This window comes from Acinonyx jubatus, chromosome B2, assembly GCF_027475565.1.
Source record: "Acinonyx jubatus isolate Ajub_Pintada_27869175 chromosome B2, VMU_Ajub_asm_v1.0, whole genome shotgun sequence".
Lineage (NCBI taxonomy): Eukaryota > Metazoa > Chordata > Mammalia > Carnivora > Felidae > Acinonyx > Acinonyx jubatus.
Window position 1 is genome coordinate 120,596,733 of NC_069385.1, and position 20,548 is coordinate 120,617,280.

The 20,548-nt window shown below is 41.1% G+C and overlaps 2 long non-coding RNA genes and 1 pseudogene across 2 annotated transcripts; 2 read left to right on the plus strand and 1 right to left on the minus strand.

Annotated features, from left to right (window-relative positions):
• Positions 1 to 766: 766 nt before the first annotated feature.
• On the plus strand, positions 767 to 20,441 carry LOC113597133 (uncharacterized). The gene is made up of 4 exons (XR_003417997.2): positions 767 to 956; positions 13,613 to 13,705; positions 17,367 to 17,450; positions 20,307 to 20,441. It is a non-coding gene; the product is annotated as an uncharacterized LOC113597133 (long non-coding RNA).
• LOC113597132 (uncharacterized) lies at positions 1,944 to 13,431 on the minus strand. The gene is made up of 3 exons (XR_003417996.2): positions 13,309 to 13,431; positions 12,895 to 13,024; positions 1,944 to 1,975 (listed from the first exon to the last, which is right to left on the minus strand). It is a non-coding gene; the product is annotated as an uncharacterized LOC113597132 (long non-coding RNA).
• Positions 10,302 to 10,397, plus strand: LOC113597153 (uncharacterized; annotated as a pseudogene).
• Positions 20,442 to 20,548: the final 107 nt, after the last annotated feature.

Here is a 20,548-nt window from a genome sequence, read left to right on the forward strand (position 1 = left end):
TTATTGCTCCTGGGTTGGCTGAGGCTGTACTCTGAGTCATCATGGTCCTAACTCTAGGACCTAGGTTGACAGGGTAGCCACTATCTAAAACATTGCCAGTTGCCATAAGTAGGAGGAGAGAATGTAGAAAAGCACACGTTGGCTTTTTAAAGTTCCACACAGAAGAGGGGTGCCTCTTGGAAGAGTGTGTGACTCTTGATCTTACGGTTGTGAGTTTGAGCCCCACATTGGGTGTAGAGATTGATGAAATAAATAAATAAATAAATAAATAAATAAATAAATAAATAAACTTTTATAAATAAATAAATAAATATTTGGAGATGGGGAAAGTAGGGAGTGCCTGACTGGCTCAGTTGGTAGAGCTTGTGACTCTTGATCTTGGAGGTGTAAACTCAAGCCCGACATTGGATGTAGAGATTACTTAAAAATTAAATCTTTAAAATTATTCCACATAGAAGACACATATTGTAATTAGTCAATTTAAGTTACACAGCCATGCCTGGGTTAATTGGTAAGAGTTAAATGGGGTGGCAAAGTACAGTTTTCCTAGGAACCTGGAAGAAGAAAGAGATTCACATATTTGTGAACAAGCCTGATAAACACAGTGGATATACTGTTCCCACTTTACAGATGAGGTGGCTGAGGCTCAAGAAGTTTATGTAGTTTGTTCAAGGACATGCAGGAAATGTCAGAGAGGGAGGCTGAACCCATGTCTTTTGATTCCTGAGATTCTTCTCTTTCCATGTCATTGGATTTTTAGGGTGCCTAGACCTCTTCTGGCATTTTCTACGAAGTTTTTGGACCCTGTTGTGAAGCATGGCTTAAGGCATGCCAGAAGCAAGATGCTAAGAAACCCAGCCTTGCTAACCAACCTCTGCATCACATCTGGTGAGGGCATCGGCATCTGTCTCCAAAGTGGGGTTTTTGGAGACTTTCATTTTCCAAGACAAAACCAAGTAGGTCACAAAACATGGAGCACAATTTTTTGAAACCTTCTAGATAAAATTAATATATGGTGACAGAAGTCAGAATAGCAGTTATTTCAAAGGAGGGTATGAGAGGGAATGCTGTATATTGACTAGATAGGGGCTTAAGGGAACCTTCTGGGGTAATGGGGGTGATGTTATCTTGGGGGAGATTGTGGTTAAATTAGTGAATACAAATGTAAAAATGAATCAAGCTGTACACTTACTATTTGTACATGTTTCTAAATAGCAGTTACATCTCAATAAAATAAGTGATAAAAATATTTTTTACCAAATTAAAAAAAAATATGTTGTGCCAAAGATTCTACTAAGAGAATGAAAAGACAAGATGTCAAGTGAAAGAAAGTATTTCCAAATCACATATCCTACAAAGAACATGTATCCAGGGGTGCCTGGGTAGCTCAGTTGCTACCCAGTGTCTCAGTGTCTGACTTCAGCTCGGGTCACGATCTCACAGTTTGTGAGTTCGAGCCCCGCATCGGGCTCTGTGCTGATAGCTCAGAGCCTGGAGCCTGTTTCAGATTCTGTGTCTCCCTCTCTCTCTCCCCTCCCCTGCTCATGCTCTCTCTCTCCCTCCCTCTCTCTCTCTCTCTCTCTCTCTCTCAAATAAACATTAAAAAAAAAAAGAACGTGTATCCAGAATACATAAGGAATTCTCAAAACTCAACAGCAAGAAAACAGACAACCGAATTTAAAGATAGGCAAAAGACGTGAATAGACACTTACACTAAGAGGGTAGCAAGAAGGCAAATAAACTCAACATTTGGCCATCAATTTTGCAGATTGAAACCATGATGCATTACCACTACAAATCTATTAGAACAGCTAAAGTAAAAGATATTGACAGCATCATCAAATGTTGACAAAATGCAGAGCAACTCTATTTTGTTACTAGTGGAGCACAAAGTCTGCTTTCGAACACAGTTCAGCAATTTCTTATAAAGTCAATCACACTTACCATTTAACTCAGCAATCCTGTAGGTATTTACCTGAGACAAATAAAGATATGTTCATACAAAAACCTGTACACTAAATGCTCACAGCAGCTTTATTTGTAATTACCCAAAACTATGTTAAAATGGGTAAATGCATAACTTGACATATCCATACCATGGAATACTATCTAGAAGCAAAAAGAAACAAATTATTGATACATGCAACAACTCGGATGCCTCTCAAAGGCATTATGCTAGATGAACAAATCGGATCTCAAAAGGTTTCATGCTGAGGCTCCTGGCTGGCTCAGTTGGTGGGGCATGTGATTCTTGATCTTGGGGTGGTGGGTTTCAGCCCCATGATGTGTGTAGAGATTACTTAAAAATAAAATCTTAAGGGGTGCCTGGGTGTCTCAGTTGGTTAAGTGACCCGATTTCGGCTCAGGTCATGTACTCACGGTTAGTGGTTAGGTTCATGGGTTTAAGCCTTGTGTCGGGTCCCATGCTGACAGTGCAGAACATGCTTGGGATTCTTTCTGGATTCTTTCCCTTTTTCTCTCCCTCTCCTTCTACCCACCCCCCAAATAAATAAACATTTTTAATAAATAAATAAATCTTTTTAAAAAGGTCCCATGGCTATATTATTCCATTTCTGTGACATTTTTGAAAAGACAAAACAACAGTAATGGAGAATAGCTCAAACCAGCAAGAGGTTTGCAAGGGATGGGAGGAAGGATGTGACTACAAAGGATAGCATAAGGGAGTTTGGGGCAGCAGAACTATTCTATATCTTGATTGTGGTGGTGATTACATGAATTTTTACACATATTAAGATTCATAGAGGGGCGCCTGGGTGGCTCAGTCGGTTGAGCATCTGACTTCGGCTCAGGTCATGATCTCACGGTTTGTGGGTTAGAGCCCCACATCAGGCTCTGTGCTGACAGCTCAGAACCTAGAGCCTGCTTTGGATTCTGTGTCTCCCTTTCTCTCTGCTCCTCCCCTGTTCACGCTCTGTCTCTCTCTCTCTCTCCTTCAAAAATAATAAACATTCAAAAAAATTTTTAAGATTCATAGAAATGTACACTAAAAAAAGTAAATTTTACTCTATGTGAATTTTAAAATAACTTTTTCAATTAAAAAAATCTTTTAAATTAAAAAGAAAACTTCTAGGGGTGCCTGGTTGGCTCAGTCGGTGTGGCATGTGACTCTTGATCTCAGGGTCATGAGTTCAAGCCCTATGTAAATAAGTAAATAAAAAGAAACCTTCTAGCCCCTCAAACAACATAGAAGAGGCCCTGTGGAGAGGCACTAAAGAACTAAGTGCCCTGGAAAGGTACACAACCTTCCTCTACCCATACCTGACCTTGGGATTTTCCTGGGCCCTCTATGCTTCACACTCTCTCTCCTGGTTCTCCAGCTAGGCCAGTGTGGCCCAGTGTGACCCACACATCACCTCCTCTAGACTCTAAATCCAGGGACCAAGGACTCAGTCTGCTTTGTTCACCTTTTTTTTTTTTTTAAGTAGGCTCCACACCCAGTGTGGGGCTTGAACGCATGAACCTGAGATCAAGAGTCGCTTGATCTACAGACTGAGCCAGCCAGACCCCGCTGCTTTGTTACTTCTATGTCCTTGTGTCTGGAATTCAGGTACAAGGTGAATGCTCATTGACAGAATGAAGGAATGTTCTAGCACTAGCCCTGACTCATCTTGCTACACTGCACAGCCTACTCTATATTTAGCCTCCTCTCCAGCTGCACTGGACACACCACAGCTGGAAGACATCACTGATCCCCCTCTAATAGCCTAGCCCTGGGTCATAAGCTCTTCCTGAAAAGCAGATTCTCCATCTGTCCTAGAGTTTGAAATCTGAAGATATTAGCAATCTGATGAGTTTATTGTTGCTGTCATGTTAATTTTTGAAGTACATTTTTATTATAAAAATAACATCTGTTCAATGTTTTTTTAAAAAACCTAGTCAAAAAACAACAACAACAAATAGGCAGACTTAGTCTTACTTCCCAGAAGCCATAATTGTTACTAGTTCCTTCTCTATCTAGAAAGAGTTATGTGCATGTAAGCATGTATGTCCATATACATGTAACAGATATGAATGAACTGATCCACAGCTCTTGGGGCACAGGTAATGTCTTATTTCTTTATGGACTCACTCATATCAAGTCTGACCTCAGCCCTGACCATCACTGACTAGAATTCTAGAGTCTAACACTATTTAGACTGTCCCCCTTGGGTCACACAGGGAAGCTTTAGGCTCACGCTGTCCTGAGGAAAGAGGAGAGTCTGCTGCTCTGACCATGGTGGTCAGCACTGCCTTGTATTCCTTGTTTCTTGCCTAGGCCTGTGGGGTGCATTAGAATCAAGCCGCTCAGGTGCACCTGGGTGGCTTAGTCAGTTAAGCATCTGATTCTTGGTTACCACTCAGGTCATGATCTCACAGTTTCATGAGTTTGAGCCCTGCATCAGGCTCTGTGCTGACAGTGCGGAGCCTACTTGGGATTCTCTGTCTCCCTCTCTCTCTGCTCCTCCCCCACTTGTGCTGTCTCTGTCTCTCTCAAAATAAATAAATAAACTAAAAAAAAAGAAGTCAAGCCACTCAGCTGACCTGGGCATGTCCTAATCACCCATTCATGACACCAGCAAAGCCAGGAGTGGGGGGGAAAAAAAACCAACTTTGGAAATAATTTTATATTTGAGAAGGAGGAGAAAGAGGAGAAATAGAAGCAGATGGAGAGAGAGGAGAGCATGAAAGCAGTCACACTACTGGGGAAAATCACAAATCTATAGTATACCCTTAAAGCTGTTTTTTGGTTTCATATACCTCTTTTATCGGGGCGGGGGTGGGGGGCACTGTAACATTTTTAGTGCTTCCCTACAGTCTTGATCTGGCCTTGCCTGGTGGCTGGGGACATTTGTCAAGGCTCTGAAAATGCCCTATCCAAAGTATCCTGGCCCAGTTCTCATGGACCCTAGCAACCAGTACCATCCAAGGGGCTGCTTTGGAAGAGGCCTAGACCTCCACATTCCCTGGAGAAGTTGCATCCCCTATCTTTTCTCTGAGTTCCCAGAGTTCCAAGAATCAACCAAGGGGTATACTGTCTATCCTCCCATCTCAGACCAGACATCCAATACCTTCTAAAACTAAAGCCTACTTAGAGGTGGATTTCCTTTAGACTCTCACTCAGCCTGATTCTTTCCTTTCCTTCTAAAATACACAAAAGACCTTACACCTAAAAGAGCTAGAAAAAGAACAAACAAAACCCAAACCAGCAAAAGGAAGGAAATAATAAAGACTAGAGCAGAAATATATGATAGAGATACTTAAAAAAGAAAACAACAATGGAACAGATCAATGCAACCAGGAACTGGTTCTTTGAAAAGATCAACAAAATTGATAAATCTCTAGTCATACTCATCCAAAAAAACAAAAGAAAGAGAGAAACAGAGAGACAGAGAGAGAGAGAGGACACAAATAAACCAAACCACTAATGAAATAGGAGAAATAACAACCAACACTACCAAAATACAAACAATTGTAACAAGAGTATTATGAAAACCTATATGCCAACAAAGTTGACAATGCAGAAGAAATGGATAAATTCCTAGAAGCAAATAATCTACCAAAACTAAAGCAGGAAGAAATAGAAAATTTGAACAGACCAATTACCAGCAATGAAATTGAATCAATAATCAAAACACTCCCCCAAAACAGGGGCACCTGGATGGCTCAGTCAGTTGAGTGTCAGACTTTGGCTCAGGTCATGATATTGTGGTTCTTGAGTTTAAGTCCTGCGTCGAACTCTGTGCTGACAGCTCAGAGCCTGGAGCCTACTTCGGATTCTGTGTCTCCCTCTCTCTCTCTCTGCCCCTCCTCTGCTCACATTGTGTGTGTGTCTCTCTCTCTCAAAAATAAACTTAAAAAAAGACACCCCCCCCAAAGAAAAAACAAAAGTCCAAGACCAGATGGTTTCACAGGTGAATTCCACCAAACATTTAAAGAAGAGTTAATACCTATTCTTCTCAAGCTATTCTAAAAAATATAAGAGGAAAGAAAACTTCCGAATTCATTCTGAGACCAGTATCACCCTGATACCAAAACCAGATAAAGACACCACAAAAAAAGAGAACTACAGACCAAATCTCTCATGAGTATAGATGCAAAAATCCTCAACAAAATATTAGCAAACTTAATCCAGCAATACATTTTAAAAACCACACACCACCATCAAGTTGGATTTAGTGCCAGAACACAAAGATGGTTCAATATTTGCAAAACATGATACATCATATCAATAAGAAAAAGTACAAAAAGCATATGACAACTTCAGTAGTTGCAGAAAAAGCATTTGACAAAGTACCACAACCATTCATGATAAAAAAAAAAACCCTCTGGAAAGTAAGTCTAGACACAACCTATCTCAACGTAATAAAAGCCATACATGAAAAACCTACAACTAAAATCATACTCAATGGTGAAAAACTGAGAACTTCTCCCCAAAGATCAAAATATGTTCAATCGCACCACTGATAGTTAACATAGTACTGGAAGTCCTAGTCTCAGCAATTAGACAGTATAAAGAAATAAAAGGCATCTAAATAGTAAAGAAGTAAAACTATCTGCAGATGATATGATACTATATATAGAAAATCCTAGACTCCACCCAAAAACTACTAGAACTGATAAATGAATTCAGTAGTCACAGGATAAAAAATCAATGTACAGAAATCTGTTGCATTCCTATACAATAATAGTGAAACAGCAAAAAGTGAAATTAAGAAAACAATCCCTGGGCGCCAGGGTGGCTCAGTCAGTTAAGTGTCTGACTTCCGCTCAGGTCATGATCTCACGGTTCGTGGGTTCGAGCCCCGTGTCCGACTCTGTGCTGACAGCTGGGAGCCTGGAGCCTCTTTCAGATTCTGTATCTCTCTTTGCCCTTCCCTTGTTCGTGCTCTGTCTCTCTCTCAAGAATAAATAAACATTAAAAAAAATTTAAAGAAAATAATCCCATTTATAATTGCACCAAAAACAATAAAATATTTAGGAATAAAGTTGACCAAATAGGTGAAAGACCTGTACTCTGAAAATTATAAAAACACTGATGAAAGAAATTCAAGACAACACAAAGAAATGGAAAGATATTCCATGTTCATGGGTTGAAACAATAAATATTGTTAAGATTTCTATACTACCTACAGATTTAATGTAATCTTTATTAAAACACCAATAGCATTTTTCACAGAACTAGAAGAAACAATCCTAAAATTTGTATGGAACCACAAAAGATTTTGAAGAGTCAAAGAAATCTTGAAAAAGCAAAACAAAACTGGAGGTATCACAATTCCAGATTTCAAGTTATATTACAAAGCAGTAGTAATTAAAACCGTATGGTACTGACATAAAAATAAATACATAGGGGCACATGGGTGGCTCAGTTAGTTAAGAATCTGACTCTTGATTTTGGCTCAGGTCACAATCTCCCGGTTCATGGGTTTGAGCCCTTCGTCGAACTCTGTGCTGGCAGTGCAGAGCTTGCTTGGGATTCTCTCTCCCTTTCTCTGCCCCTCCCCCATTCACACTTGCCCCCCCCCAAAATAAACAAATCAACCTAAAAAAAAAAAAAGATTCTCTCTTTCTCCCTCTGCCCCTCTACCTCCCTGTGCTCTTTCTCTCTAAAACAAACAAACAAATCAATGGAATGGAATAGAAAACCCAGAAATAAATCCACAATTATATGGTCAATTAATCTTTAACAAAGGAGGCATGAACATACAATGAGGAAAAGTCTCTTCAACAATGGTGTTGGGAAAACTGGACAGCAAAATTCAAGAGAATGAAACTGGACCACTTTCATACACCATACACAAAATAAATTCAAAATGGATTAAAGACCTAAATGTGAGAAAAGGAACAATCAAAATCCTGGAAGAGAACACAAGCAGTAATTACTCTGACATCAGCCATAGCAACATTTTTCTAGATATGTCTTCTGAAGCAAAAGAAATAAAAGCAAAAATAAACTATTGAGACTACATTAAAGAAGAAAGTTTCTGCACAGACAAGGGAACAACCAACAAAACTAAAAGGAAACATACTGAATGGGTAGAAGATATTTGCAAATGACATATCCAATAAAGGGTTGGTATCCAAAATCCGTAAAGAACTACTCAACCCCAAACCATGAAAAGATGCTCAACATCATTAATTATCAGAGAAATGCAAATCCAAACTACAATGAGATAACACTTCACCCCTGTCAGAGTGGCTAAAATAAAAAACACAAGAAACAACAAGTGTTGGGGAGGATGTGGAGAAAAAAGGACCCTCTTGCACTGTTGGTGGGAATGCAAACTGATGCAGCCACTGTGGAAAATAGTATGGAGTTTACTCAGCAAGTTAAAAATAGAACTACCCTAGGATCCAGTAATTACACTACTGGGTATTTATCCAAAAAATACAAAAACACAAATTCAAAGGGATACATTCACCGCTATGTTTACTGCAGCATTATTTACAATAGTCAAACTATGGAAGCAGCCCAGATGTCCATCAATAGATCAATGGATAAAGAAGAAATAGAATATGTATATATATATTATATATACACACACACACAATGGAATATTGTCCAGCCATAAAAGAGAATGAAATCTCACTATTTGCAATGACATGGATAGAGTTAGAGAGTATAACACTAAGCAAAATAAGTCAGTCTGTAAAAGACAAGTACCATACGATCTCACTCATATGTGAAACATAAGAAACAAAACAAACAAGCAAAAGAAAAAAAAGAGAAAGAGAGAGGGACAAACCAAGAAACAGACTCTTAATTATAGAGAACAAACTGATTGTTACCAGAGGGGAGGTAGGTGGGAGGATGGGTGAAACAGGTGATGGGGATTAAAAAGTACACTTATCATAATGAAAAAAAAATGCAAATAAAATAAAATAATAAAAATTTGAATAAATAAATAAACAAACACACACACAAAAAAAGTCAACCTCCTCTAGGGGTCAGGAAACCTACAACTTCAAGGAAACAAAGTCCTGGCTATGCAGAGGAGGAAGAGAACACCTGCATTCCTTTCTAATTCTTAATAGATTCTTACAATAAATTCATAATAAATTGTCCTGTTACACACATACTCTTGAATTTGATCATTTCTTAGAATATGATCCCTTTTGGGAAAGTTACTGTGGGAGATCAGTTAAAAATCATTTATGAAATGTTTTTTGGATGAAGAAGCCCATAATGGGCATAGTGAGGAAGAATTAAAGAAAGGAACAGACGGGATCCTTCTGACAAATTTCAGTCCAATTTAGACAACAAGATACATATACTATCTGAGGAACTATTTGAAAACAACTCAAGCCAGTGGATATTTACAGAGCTTCCACTAATAAAAGCTAACAGTTTCTAATAGCCTACTAGGAGCAGGTGCTGCACTAACCTGGGGAACTGCAACCGAGTAGACAGAGGTGCATGCTGCCTAGAACAGACACGAAACATACAGGGATGAGGTAGTGACTCTTAGGAAAGGGGGAACATAGGCTGCCACAGGAATGGAGAGACAAAGGACTAAACACAGGATGGGGTTTCAGGGAAGGCCTTCCTTGGAAACCGATATTTAAACTGAGACTTGAAAGTAACAAACCAAAATACAAAGACGTGGCAGCTGGCAGAGGAGGGAAGCTGAGTTTACTGCTTACTAGGCAAGGGAGGGCCATGTCCCTCAAGAAATAATTCAGTGGTTTGCCCAAGCAGAAATAGAAAAGGTGAGATATAGGTCCAAAAGGAGGAAACCAGTAAAGAGGGACTGAGTTTCCATCTCCAGCTTACAATGGGGGCTGTACACTCTATTTTGTAATTGGGTGTCTTCAGGTCTCGGTTCTCAAAAAAATAAGCACTCTCAAAGAGATCCAAGACAGGTCCTATGATATCTTGGGGGACTCAGAGCCAAAGTGGGCAAACCATATCCATTTGCTCCAAGGATAGATGGATATTTCCTTACAAAGACTAAATAGGAATAGGAGAGGCAGAGAAAGAGGGAAGATGATGGAGGGATCAGCGCTGCAGAAAACTGAACAAGTTAAAGGAACCAAGAGAGATTGAAGGTATAGAAGCATGAAAGCAGAGAGGGTAGTGGGTAAAGTAGGCCAGATTAAGAAAGACTTCGTAGACTGTGTGCTATGGATGGGTTTGTGTGCCCCCAAGATTCATCTGTTGAAGCCCCAAACTCCAATGTGACTGTATTTGGAGATAGGGTCCTTTGTAGGTAATTAAGGTTAAATGAGGTCCTAAGACTGGGGCCCTAATTTGATAGGATTTGTGTCCTTAAAAAAGGAGGAGACACAAGAGAGCTCTTCTCCTTTTGTAGTTCCTAAGAGTGATGATTGGATATTCACACCGTTATGTGACATGTGCCTCCCTGTTACGACCTCGGCACATTACTTGTCTGACATGGAAAGAAGAAGAAGAAGAAGAACAAGAAGAAGAAGAAGAAGAAGAAGAAGAAGAAGAGGACTCAGAATTAAACCTACTTTCTGGCACCCTGATCTTGGACTTACAGCCTCCAGAACAATGAGAAATAAATTTCTGTGGTTTAAGCCACCCACTCTGCAGTATTTTGTTATGGCAGCCAAAGCTAACATACCATATTAATTTGAACGAAAAATTCAATGAGGCTTTAAGCTGGGGATATACATGCTCACACTTAGGCCTGTGAAGGCTCACTTGGGCTGCAAAGTGGAGAAGGAATCTGATCAGGACAAGACTAGAAGCAGAGAGACAAGGTAGGAAGTGAGTGTAGGCACCCAGGCTGGAGATGATGGAGGTTTGGAGCGTGATAGAGGGGACAGGAGGAAAAGCAGACAAACTGAAGAAACCTTTACAAGGTAAAATCAGCAGGACTTGGGGATTAACAGAATGGAAGGGGGGGGGCCTCCTCTAAAGGCCCCTCCTCCAAAGGCCCCTAAGGTACAGTTAGAAAGGGTACTGCACTGGGAGTCTCAAGATTGAGGCTCTAATCCCAGATCTGCCACCAGTAAATTACCCAGGGGCTTTGGCCAAGTCACTTTATTGCCCTTCACTGCTTTAATTTCCTCACCTCACAGAAAGAGTTGGGGCCTATTGATCTCATGGTCCCATTCAATTCTATTATCCTATGAGTCTATGAAGTAAATGACTAATGAGGACAAATTAAAACAATAGCATCACCTCCCTCAAGGCTAGTTTAGGGGCCCTTTCTCTATGCTTTACTTAACACTATTGATTATATATACTTATAACTGATTATCAAGGACATATCAGAATCCTCCACTTACTTGTCTGTCTCCCTCAAAAGACTGAAGACTCCTTGGGGCAAGATCCAGGTTTCCTGTACCTGGAACCAGGTCTCATATGGTAATTGAGTCATCGTATTTTTTAAACTGATTATTTTAAAGTGCTGAGAGGACACATGGTTACTCTAGGAAGGTGTCTTGGTACAATGTGTTGTGTGTTTTCTGTATACGGGGCACTGTGGCAGATGCTAGGGTGAACAGAATAAACAAGTAAGCCAGTCATGGACCTTATGTCAAGTCAAGTAGCTTAGACAGACATTAAACACATGAGGACAAAAATGATGGTTTATTTCTAGTTGTGGTAAATGATACAAGGAAAAGTACTGGGTGCTGTGAATGTGTAATAGACATAACTTGGAGGTAGAGGAACAGTTTCTCTGCAAGAATGACCTTTATGATCATACAGATGAGTTGATTTACTCACAGAATGCAGGTGGGAAGAGAAGAGGGGGTAGTAGGTAGAGGAGAAAGGAAGAGAGAGAGACTTTTAGGCAGAAGGAATAATAAGCATGCATGAAGGCCTGAGGCAGGAAGGAGTTTTGGTGAGGAGGAGACAAGAAGGAAGCCCACCAGAATGGTAATGTTAGTTACCACAGTTAGTTAAGCTGTGGAGTTATGGGTACTTTCAATTTTCTTTTGTATACATTTTTCATTTTACAGATTTTCTACAAAAAGTATGTATTATTTTAATCATCCAAGGGGGGAAAAGACAACACTGTTAGTTTAAAAAATAATAATAAAGGATGAAGAGAGAATGGGTGTCATGGAGGAAGGGGCACATTCCAGAGGGATTGATGACATAAGCAGTGAGTAATTCCTATGTGGGAGAGAGCAATAAGCACATTGGTGGGGCTGGAACAAGGCAGCAAGGGTGACTCACAAATGATACACCAAGGTCATGAAGGTGAGGCCAAGGAGTTGGGGGTAAGATGAGAAGTCACAGTGAGCTACTGCCAGGGGGCCTGAGCAGGGAGAAAATACCTTTTTATAGAGGTGAGCAGGATAGAGAGAAACCAGAGGCAAAAAGACCCCCTGACAGGTCCCTGCAGGGCTGATGCAGGATAGTGGGGACCTGGTAAGGGCAATAGTCCTACAGCACAGAGCCAGCTTCAGTTACTTCCTCTGCTACTTCCCAGGCATTGAGGGGTTGGGCTTCCCCATGCGTTCTGCCCCTACAGCGGAAGTGGAAACTGTGGTTTCCAAAGGTCCTTCCTGATCTGCAATCTCTGAGAAAGAAACTGCTAGCCCAAGGACATTTCTAAAGAGATAAAGTCAAAGATAGGTTTGGGTGGAAGGGCAGGGCATAGGCAGGGTCTGGAAAATTGAGACCTGATGTAAGTTCTAAGATCTGCTCCCACCCACTCCTGATCGTGATAAGTATGCCTGCTACCCACACTGAATCCTTTGCCAGAGTCTCCCCCTGGGGCTGTGAAACATGTTTAGAACTGGGATGTGAGTTCAGGAGGGGGTGGAAATTGGCTCCCCTCCCCTCTGAGCTGGACCCACAGCCATTGCCTCAGCCACTTCCCTTCTAGCCTTCCCTGCTTTTCCTATGCAGTTACCTCAGATCACCATCTAATTTCTCTACCTGAATACTCCTTGGCATCTCCCACTTACCTCACACTCCTGACATGGGTGCTGCCTTGCTCATTGCCAGCATAGAGATCAGAAGCAACTTCATCCTGGTCTTCCAGACAGGAAGTTGAATGCAACATTAGGGTCTGTGTCCTAGCCTTTGACTGCTCTCCTGAGAAAAGAGATACAAAATTATATTAAATCATCATATTAAATGGGTGTATCAAATGCAGGACCAGTCAGTAAGTGGCTGAGGGATCTCTGTTCATAGCTCTCTAGTTGACCCTGAGCTGCTGTGAGGATGGATGGGGCATCTGAAGAAACAGTCCCAGTCTCCACAAGTTTTATTTGCTCTTTGGAGGCATCCAGTTCTTAATAAAAGTAACATCAACCCAGAAGCCCTGGGTCCATGTCACACTGGAGTCCTTGTTGAGTCATCTAGAGTACCTCACTTACCCCTCTAGGCCTCAGGTAGTTCATTCCATTACTGTTATTATTGATGGTTGTTGAATAAAGAGGACACTCATAAGAAGCTCTGACAGAGTATAGCAGATGGCATTTTCTGAAGATGAGTGGCCCTCCACCTCCATGCTCTTCTTCAGTAGTTTTATAGATTCCAGGGTGGGGTCATGTTCCCTCCCTTTGAATCTGGGTTGGGCTGTGACTGCACTGACCAATGGGGTACAGGGAGAACAATATAGATCATAAAAAAGATGAGGTTATAAAAAGAATACAGTTCATGCCTGCTTCTTTCTTTCAGTAACCCAGCCACCATGCAGGAATAACCCAATCTAGACCACCAGGAGAGAAACTGAAGCCCCCAGCCAATAAGACAGCATCCACTGTCAGATGTGTGAGTGAAGAAACCTGCAGATAATTCTGGTCCCCAGCTTTTGAGTCTTCCAGCTGCAGCCCCAGACATCATGGAGCAGAGACAAGCCATCCCCACTGTGTCCATCCAAATTCCTAATCCACAGAATCCATGAATATAACTAAGGGTGTCTCATGCTGCTAAGTCTTGGGGTAATCTGTTAGGCAACATTAGGTAACCAGACATTGTGCTCACTTCGGCAGCATATATACTAGGTAACCAGAACACAGAGTAACCTTAGGACAAGCCAGAATGAGCAGCATATCAATTGAAGCAAGAAGTGCCCTAGAGGAGTTAAGAACCAGAATGGAATGCCATTAAATATGGAAAGCATTACTAGCTCTCACTATGTGGTTTCTAACCCAGTTCTGCTGTGACGTTGTTCCCTTAAAGGCCACCAACAACATCTGAACTAACAAACAAAACAAAACAAAACAAGACACCTCAACTTTTTCTCCATACTCATTCTTCTTCAATGTCTTCTTCCCTTGACTTCCAGTGATAAGTTAAACTACCACACTAATATGTCTTTCTACTGATCTCTGCTTTGTTTTATTCATTGATTCCTCTTTTCCCACCCACCTTCCCACTAGGGAATAACCAACTTTCTTTCCAAAGGCTTGCTCACCTCTCTGTCTCTATGGCCCTCAAAGAGCTTATTTCTTCTTATCACACTATTATCTGTGTGTCAGAGTCCCTCACTCTAGAATCTTCATAGCTAGCCCTATTCTTCTACATGAACTCCTATCTGGTAGATCCCATGACCCACTAGTTATGTACTAATACCTTATTTCTTTGCCACCTCAAATCCAACACACCCAAAATGGACCCACTGTAACGGATTCTGTCTGGGCCTCACTCAGACCTTTTAGCAGCTGGTCCACTCATCACCCACAAGCATGTTGTCTGATAACCACACAGCTGTCCCCTTTTTGAAGAATTGCCCTGGGTCAAATGGGAGCCAAGCCTTCCCCAGTTACACACACTTTGGCCTGAGTCAATGACTGCCTGATGCAGGACTATAAGACACCAGCCCACTTGCCTCCAGCTGTAGCCCACCCTTGTGACATCTGTGCCAAGAGCTTTCCTATGGACTGCAGCTCAGCCCACACACTTGCTCAGCTGCTTCCCCTTTGCCATCCCATTGTCCTTACTCTTCTTTTCTTCCTTCAATCAGCCCCTTGAATAAATGTCCCACCAGGCTCTGCTTCTTTTTTTTGTTTATTTATTTTTGAGAGAGAGAAAGGGCACAAGCGGGGAAGGGTTTAAGGGGCAGAGAGAGAAACATGGAATGTGAAGCAGGCTCCAGGCTCTGAACTGTAAGCACAGAGCCCAATGCGGGGTTCGAACCCATGAATTATGAGATCATGACTTGAGTTGAAGTCAGCTGCTCAACCGACTGAGCCACCCAGGAGCTCCACAGGCTCTGCTTCTAAGTGGCCCAGTTGAAAACACCTACCAAGGCAGGTTTGTTCTGTTTACCCTGTAAATCCTGTGTCTTGACCCCAGCCTGAAACTCCCTATCAGGCCAGTCATCAAGCCAAACACATTGTCTAGCGAATGGCTCTCAGATGTATTCCTACCTCACAGCTGGATTGTGAAATCAGTCTCCCCTGCACCCTGCCTGATGCTTCCTGTTTTTCCACCCTTCTCCAACATGTCTAGCATGTAATTGCTAGATTAAAAATTTTTAAATGCCTCTGATTGTACAGCTCCCCTACCCAAAAGTTCAATGCCTCCTGTTTCTAGTGGCACCAGATAAAGATTCTTTTGTCTGTTTTCCTGGCCCCTGACTGAGATCTGGCCAGCTTCCATCTTATTTACTTAATCTCATTTTCAGTATTTCTAATTTTTGGTTCCAGCCAGCTCCTTCAGAGTTCCACAAACACACACATTCCTATCACACCAGCAGGACTTTCCCCTCTCACCTATACTTTCCTAAATCCCACCCATTAGTAGGAGTATAACTGAATCAACATGAGTTCACTCCTTGATGAATCAGACGCTGTACCAGGTTGTTGCAAAAAGAAAACTTTATTTGCTGCAAACAAGGAGATCACGTGGAATAGCTTCTAAAGCTGTGACTCCCTGAGCAAGGGTGGATGGGTTCCATTTTATTTATGGTTAGGATAAATATTTAGACTTGGAAACCTTGTCATCATATGTAGAGGTGGGCTTAAGGTCATGCATGCACCTTCAGGAAATATGCCTACAGATACATTGTATGTTATGTAAATGAGTCTGAGGCTCCTCCTTGGGCAGAGGTTTTAGTATTATAATGAGGTAAAGGTAATGGTAGGTCATTCTAGAGGTCACTCCATGATCCATCTGTGCAGGTGCCAGTTGGGGATTAAGCTCAAACTGGTCTGGGTGGTCTGGGCTGGCTGAAGGTCTTGTCAGAGCACTTGCTATTGCTTAAGGGGCAGTATTGCTTTCCATTTGCCTGAGTTAAGAGATAAGCTGGAAAAAAGAGGTTAAGGAAAAATGTGGGACAAAGATCGGTAAGTTCAAGCCATTGGGTTCAAGTCTTGGATTCTAGCTGGTAACAAGAGTGATGGCCAGCTGTCTCCCAGTATCCACTTGCTCCTTCTTCCTAGTTTCCAGATGGGCACATGGCTGCCTGGAGTAAATAAACATGTCCAGGCCTCCCTTGAAGCTAGATATGGTTGAGTGACTTCACCTCAATCTATTTCGTATAAGCAGAAATGTTGTGTGTTGCTTCTATTGATGGCCTTAATAGGAAGGGGAGTTTTTCTTTGCCTTTCTCTTCCCTACTGGCTGTAATGTGGAGCTTACACAGTGTTGGGGAGGGAGATTTCCTCTGTCATTCAGAGTCTTTCCAGCTGGACTAAGAATCAAATTGACATAAGAAAGATTAACAGGAAAAAAATCAAATGTAACATACATGCAGGGAATCCACACAGACATGAAATTCCAAAGACAATGAGGCAACATGATGCCTGGGAGAGGGGTAGTGTCTGATGATACAAAGGAGTGAGAGACCATTAGCATGAAGGTGAAAGGAATATTTGAAAAAAACAAAGATCTCCCTATTATGCAGATAAGTTTCTTAGGTAAAGAGGAATCTCTGTTAGGGGATTCTGGGTGACTCAGCTAAGAGGCCAACTCTTGATTTTGGCTCAGGTCATGATCTCACGGTTTCATGAGTTCAAGTTCCATGTCAGGCTCTGCATGCTGACTGTGGGGAGCCTACTTGGGATTCTCTCCCTCTCCCTGCCTCTCTCTCTCTCTCTCTCTCTCTCTCTCTCTCTCAAATAAATAAATAAATAAATAAATAAATAAATAAATAAATAAATAAAACTTAAAAAAAAAATAATTAGCTATCTTTGGTACAAGAGAGCTCCCTCTGGTATAAACAGGCAGTGAGGGAGATGTGAAGAGCTTCTCCATTAGGAGAAGCTGCATTTTGGTTGCTTATAACTCAAAATAAAATTCATGCCAAACTGGCCTATCTTGGGGCAGCCAGCCCTTGGCCCCTACAGCAGCCATCTTATATCATGAAGTAAAAGCCATGTTTGTGTGAGGCAACAAATTAGAGCTACTAGCCAAGCCCGAACTGCCTACCTCAATCTAGAGAATTAACTTATAGGTAGTAAACCACTGTTGTTGTTTTTACTCACAGCTGAATCCAATCCTAACTGGCATTCAATCCTTCATGATTCTACCCACATTTTGTGAAGAAAGAAGTGGATGCAGTGGTGGACAGGTAAATAATTAATAACTATGTTGGGGGTGGGATAGGGGGCAAGTCCTCATTTGCAACATTCCAATTTCCATGGCGTAAAAATTCCCATCAAGGTCAACTTCAAGCTACCAAAAATCCTAAAAATATAATGATTGGATCCTGGATCCTTGTGTGAGCTGTATGAGCTGGCTCCGACACACCACTGGTGAAGCGCTGGGATGGCAATAACATTTACCAAAACTTACATGTTAGCATGTAATAGGCATTTTGCGTACATTATCTTTTTTACTCTTTCTACCACCTGCTGAGGGTTAAGGCCAAACTTCCTCAACCATTAATACCTTTTGGGAAAAATTCCAATATAAATGGATTTTTTTTTAAAGTATCTTTTCTATAACCTTGGAAGATATGTTGGTTACTCCTATTATGAATAATTAGAAAAAGTAGGAAATGGAGGTTAGGAAGAGAAAATGGGGTATGGTGGATATTTTCTGGGGTTTGATCATCCAGCATACACTCTCTGCTCTATGTAGTCGTCATGACTGTCAGGTAAAGTTTCCTTTCTCCCCCTGGCCCCTAAACTAGGCTAACCAGATTGTCTCTTCTGGGGCTTGGAATGATGAACATGAATGGGAAAGATGGAAAAATCTGATTGTCACTCATTCATTTCAGCAGGTGGCAAGGGCAAGATTTAATTTTTGCCACTGAATCCCCTGGAGCTGCCTTTGTTTCTCTGTCCTTTAAGCCTGGTTCTCTAGCCTTCCTTTGATTCTGTGAGCTATCCAATATCCTCCCAGGATTCAACATTTCTGTTTAAGTTAGCCATAATGAGTATCTGTGGCTTGAAACCAAAGAAATCCAAAGGAAGAAAGACAGAAGCTTTAGAAAAAATTAAAGGAAGCTGAGGCAAAGCGCACAGAGCTTTAGAAAGACATTTCTAAATCACTACCAACAGGGAAGTGGCCATGATTATGTAAGGAGAACTGAGGCAAGACCAGTCAGAATGCAGGGCTAGAGTTTTATGTATTCTACACCACAGGAATTGATGGGCAGAATTGACATTACATAACCCTGAGTGTTAAGTAAGGTGTTTGAGCTATACCACTGGATGCTCATCACAGGGTAATTAAGTAAAAGCAACTCAAATATTTTTACATCTAGAATGTCCAACTTACTCTTATGTTTCTAGAATCACATAAAAAGTGTGGGAGGCGCCATTCAGAGTGGCCAAAATGAACAAATCAGGAGACTATAGATGCTGGAGAGGATGTGGAGAAATGGGAACCCTCTCGCACTGTTGGTGGGAATGCAAATTGGTGCAGCCACTCTGGAAAACAGTGTGGAGGTTCCTCAAAAAATTAAAAATAGACCTACCTTATGACCCAGCAGTAGCACTGCTAGGAATTTACCCAAGGGATACAGGAGTGCTGATGTATAGGGGCACTTGTACCCCAATGTTTATAGCAGCACTTTTAGCAATAGCCAAATTATGGAAAGAACCTAAATGTCCATCAATTGATGAATGGATAAAGAAATTGTGGTTTATATACACAATGGAGTACTATGTGGCAATGAGAAAGAATGAAATATGGCCCTTTGTAGCAACATGGATGGAACTGGAGATTGTGATGCTAAGTGAAATAAGCCATACAGAGAAAGACAGATACCATATGTTTTCACTCTCATGTGGATCCTGAGAAACTTAACAGAAACCCATGGGTGAGGGGAAGGAAAAAAAAAAAAAAAGAGGTTAGAGTGGGAGAGAGCCAAAGCATAAGAGACTCTTAAAAACTGAGAACAGAGGGCTGATGGGGGGTGGGAAGGAGGGGAGGGTGGGTGATGGGTATTGAGGAGGGCACCTTTTGGGATGAGCACTGGGTGTTGTATGGAAACCAATTTAACAATAAATTTCAAAACAAAGTGTGGGAGGTTTGTTGTTGTTGTTTTTAATATGTTGATCATTTGGATGGAGGATCAGAGAGAAAACACAGACCTCTAAGCACTCAGTTAGCATTTTATTTTCTAGAAAGTAAAATGAATTTACAATCACCTCATTAAAAACTATAAGCAATGGAGAGTACGGCAGATTTCTAGTATAGAAGCAAGAAGTTGTATTTGGGTTTGTGTGACTGCCCAGCATTCTTGCTAGTTCTGTGTCTCAAGGAAAACTTTCCCCCTCACCCCATCCTGTAGTGATCTCACCCGGCTCTGAATTCCTAGAATGCTTGCTTTCTGTATCAACATTCCATTCATTTGACATTCATCAGAGTTGTTTGCTGAGGAAAAGTACTTATAAGTTCTAATATACCAAACAAATGTTAGTTATATGCTATTATGTGTGTGTGTATATATATATATATATATATATATATATGCACACACACACATATATATATCTATGCATACATATAATATATACATATTAATGTATACATGTATGTATATAATATACATACATAAATACATGTGTATATATGTACAATTATATAGTTGTTATGTGTTTCTCTTATTTTCCCTTCGTTGGGTTATAAGCTTCTTAAAGCATATTTTATCCATCCTTCTGTCTTCTACTGCTCTTAGTTGGAAAACAGTTGTTACTCAATCTACTGATGTTTTGAGTATGGGGATTTACCTCCACCATTTCACAAGTACATGACCTTCAGCCACTTACCTTCACTGCCCTTCTGTGTCCTACAGGGCTGTTGAGAGGACCAGATGAGATAATGGGCACAAGGCACCCTGGATGGGTTAGTTCCCTGTGGCCTATGACAGAAAGAAACTGTGGCTTTAGTTCCTCCTTCAATCTCCTGTCTTCTTTTTCTCAGAAGTTTGGGTCATGGGTGTGATCAGAGATATATTTCTCTTTTTCAATAATAGATTTCTGAAGTGATTCCGAGACCTCTAAATGGGCAGGATGCAACATAATCTAATGAGAGAAGACTGATCTAGGCTGTTTTAAAAGTATCAAAATCAAGGTAAAGCTATCAGCCTTCAATAAATGTTTTCCCCTATGCACCAGTTTTCCTTCTCTCACCCCATCATCTAACCCAGGGTTGTCCAATAGAACTTTCCGTGATGATAGAAATGTGCTATATCCATGCTTTCCAATATGATAACCA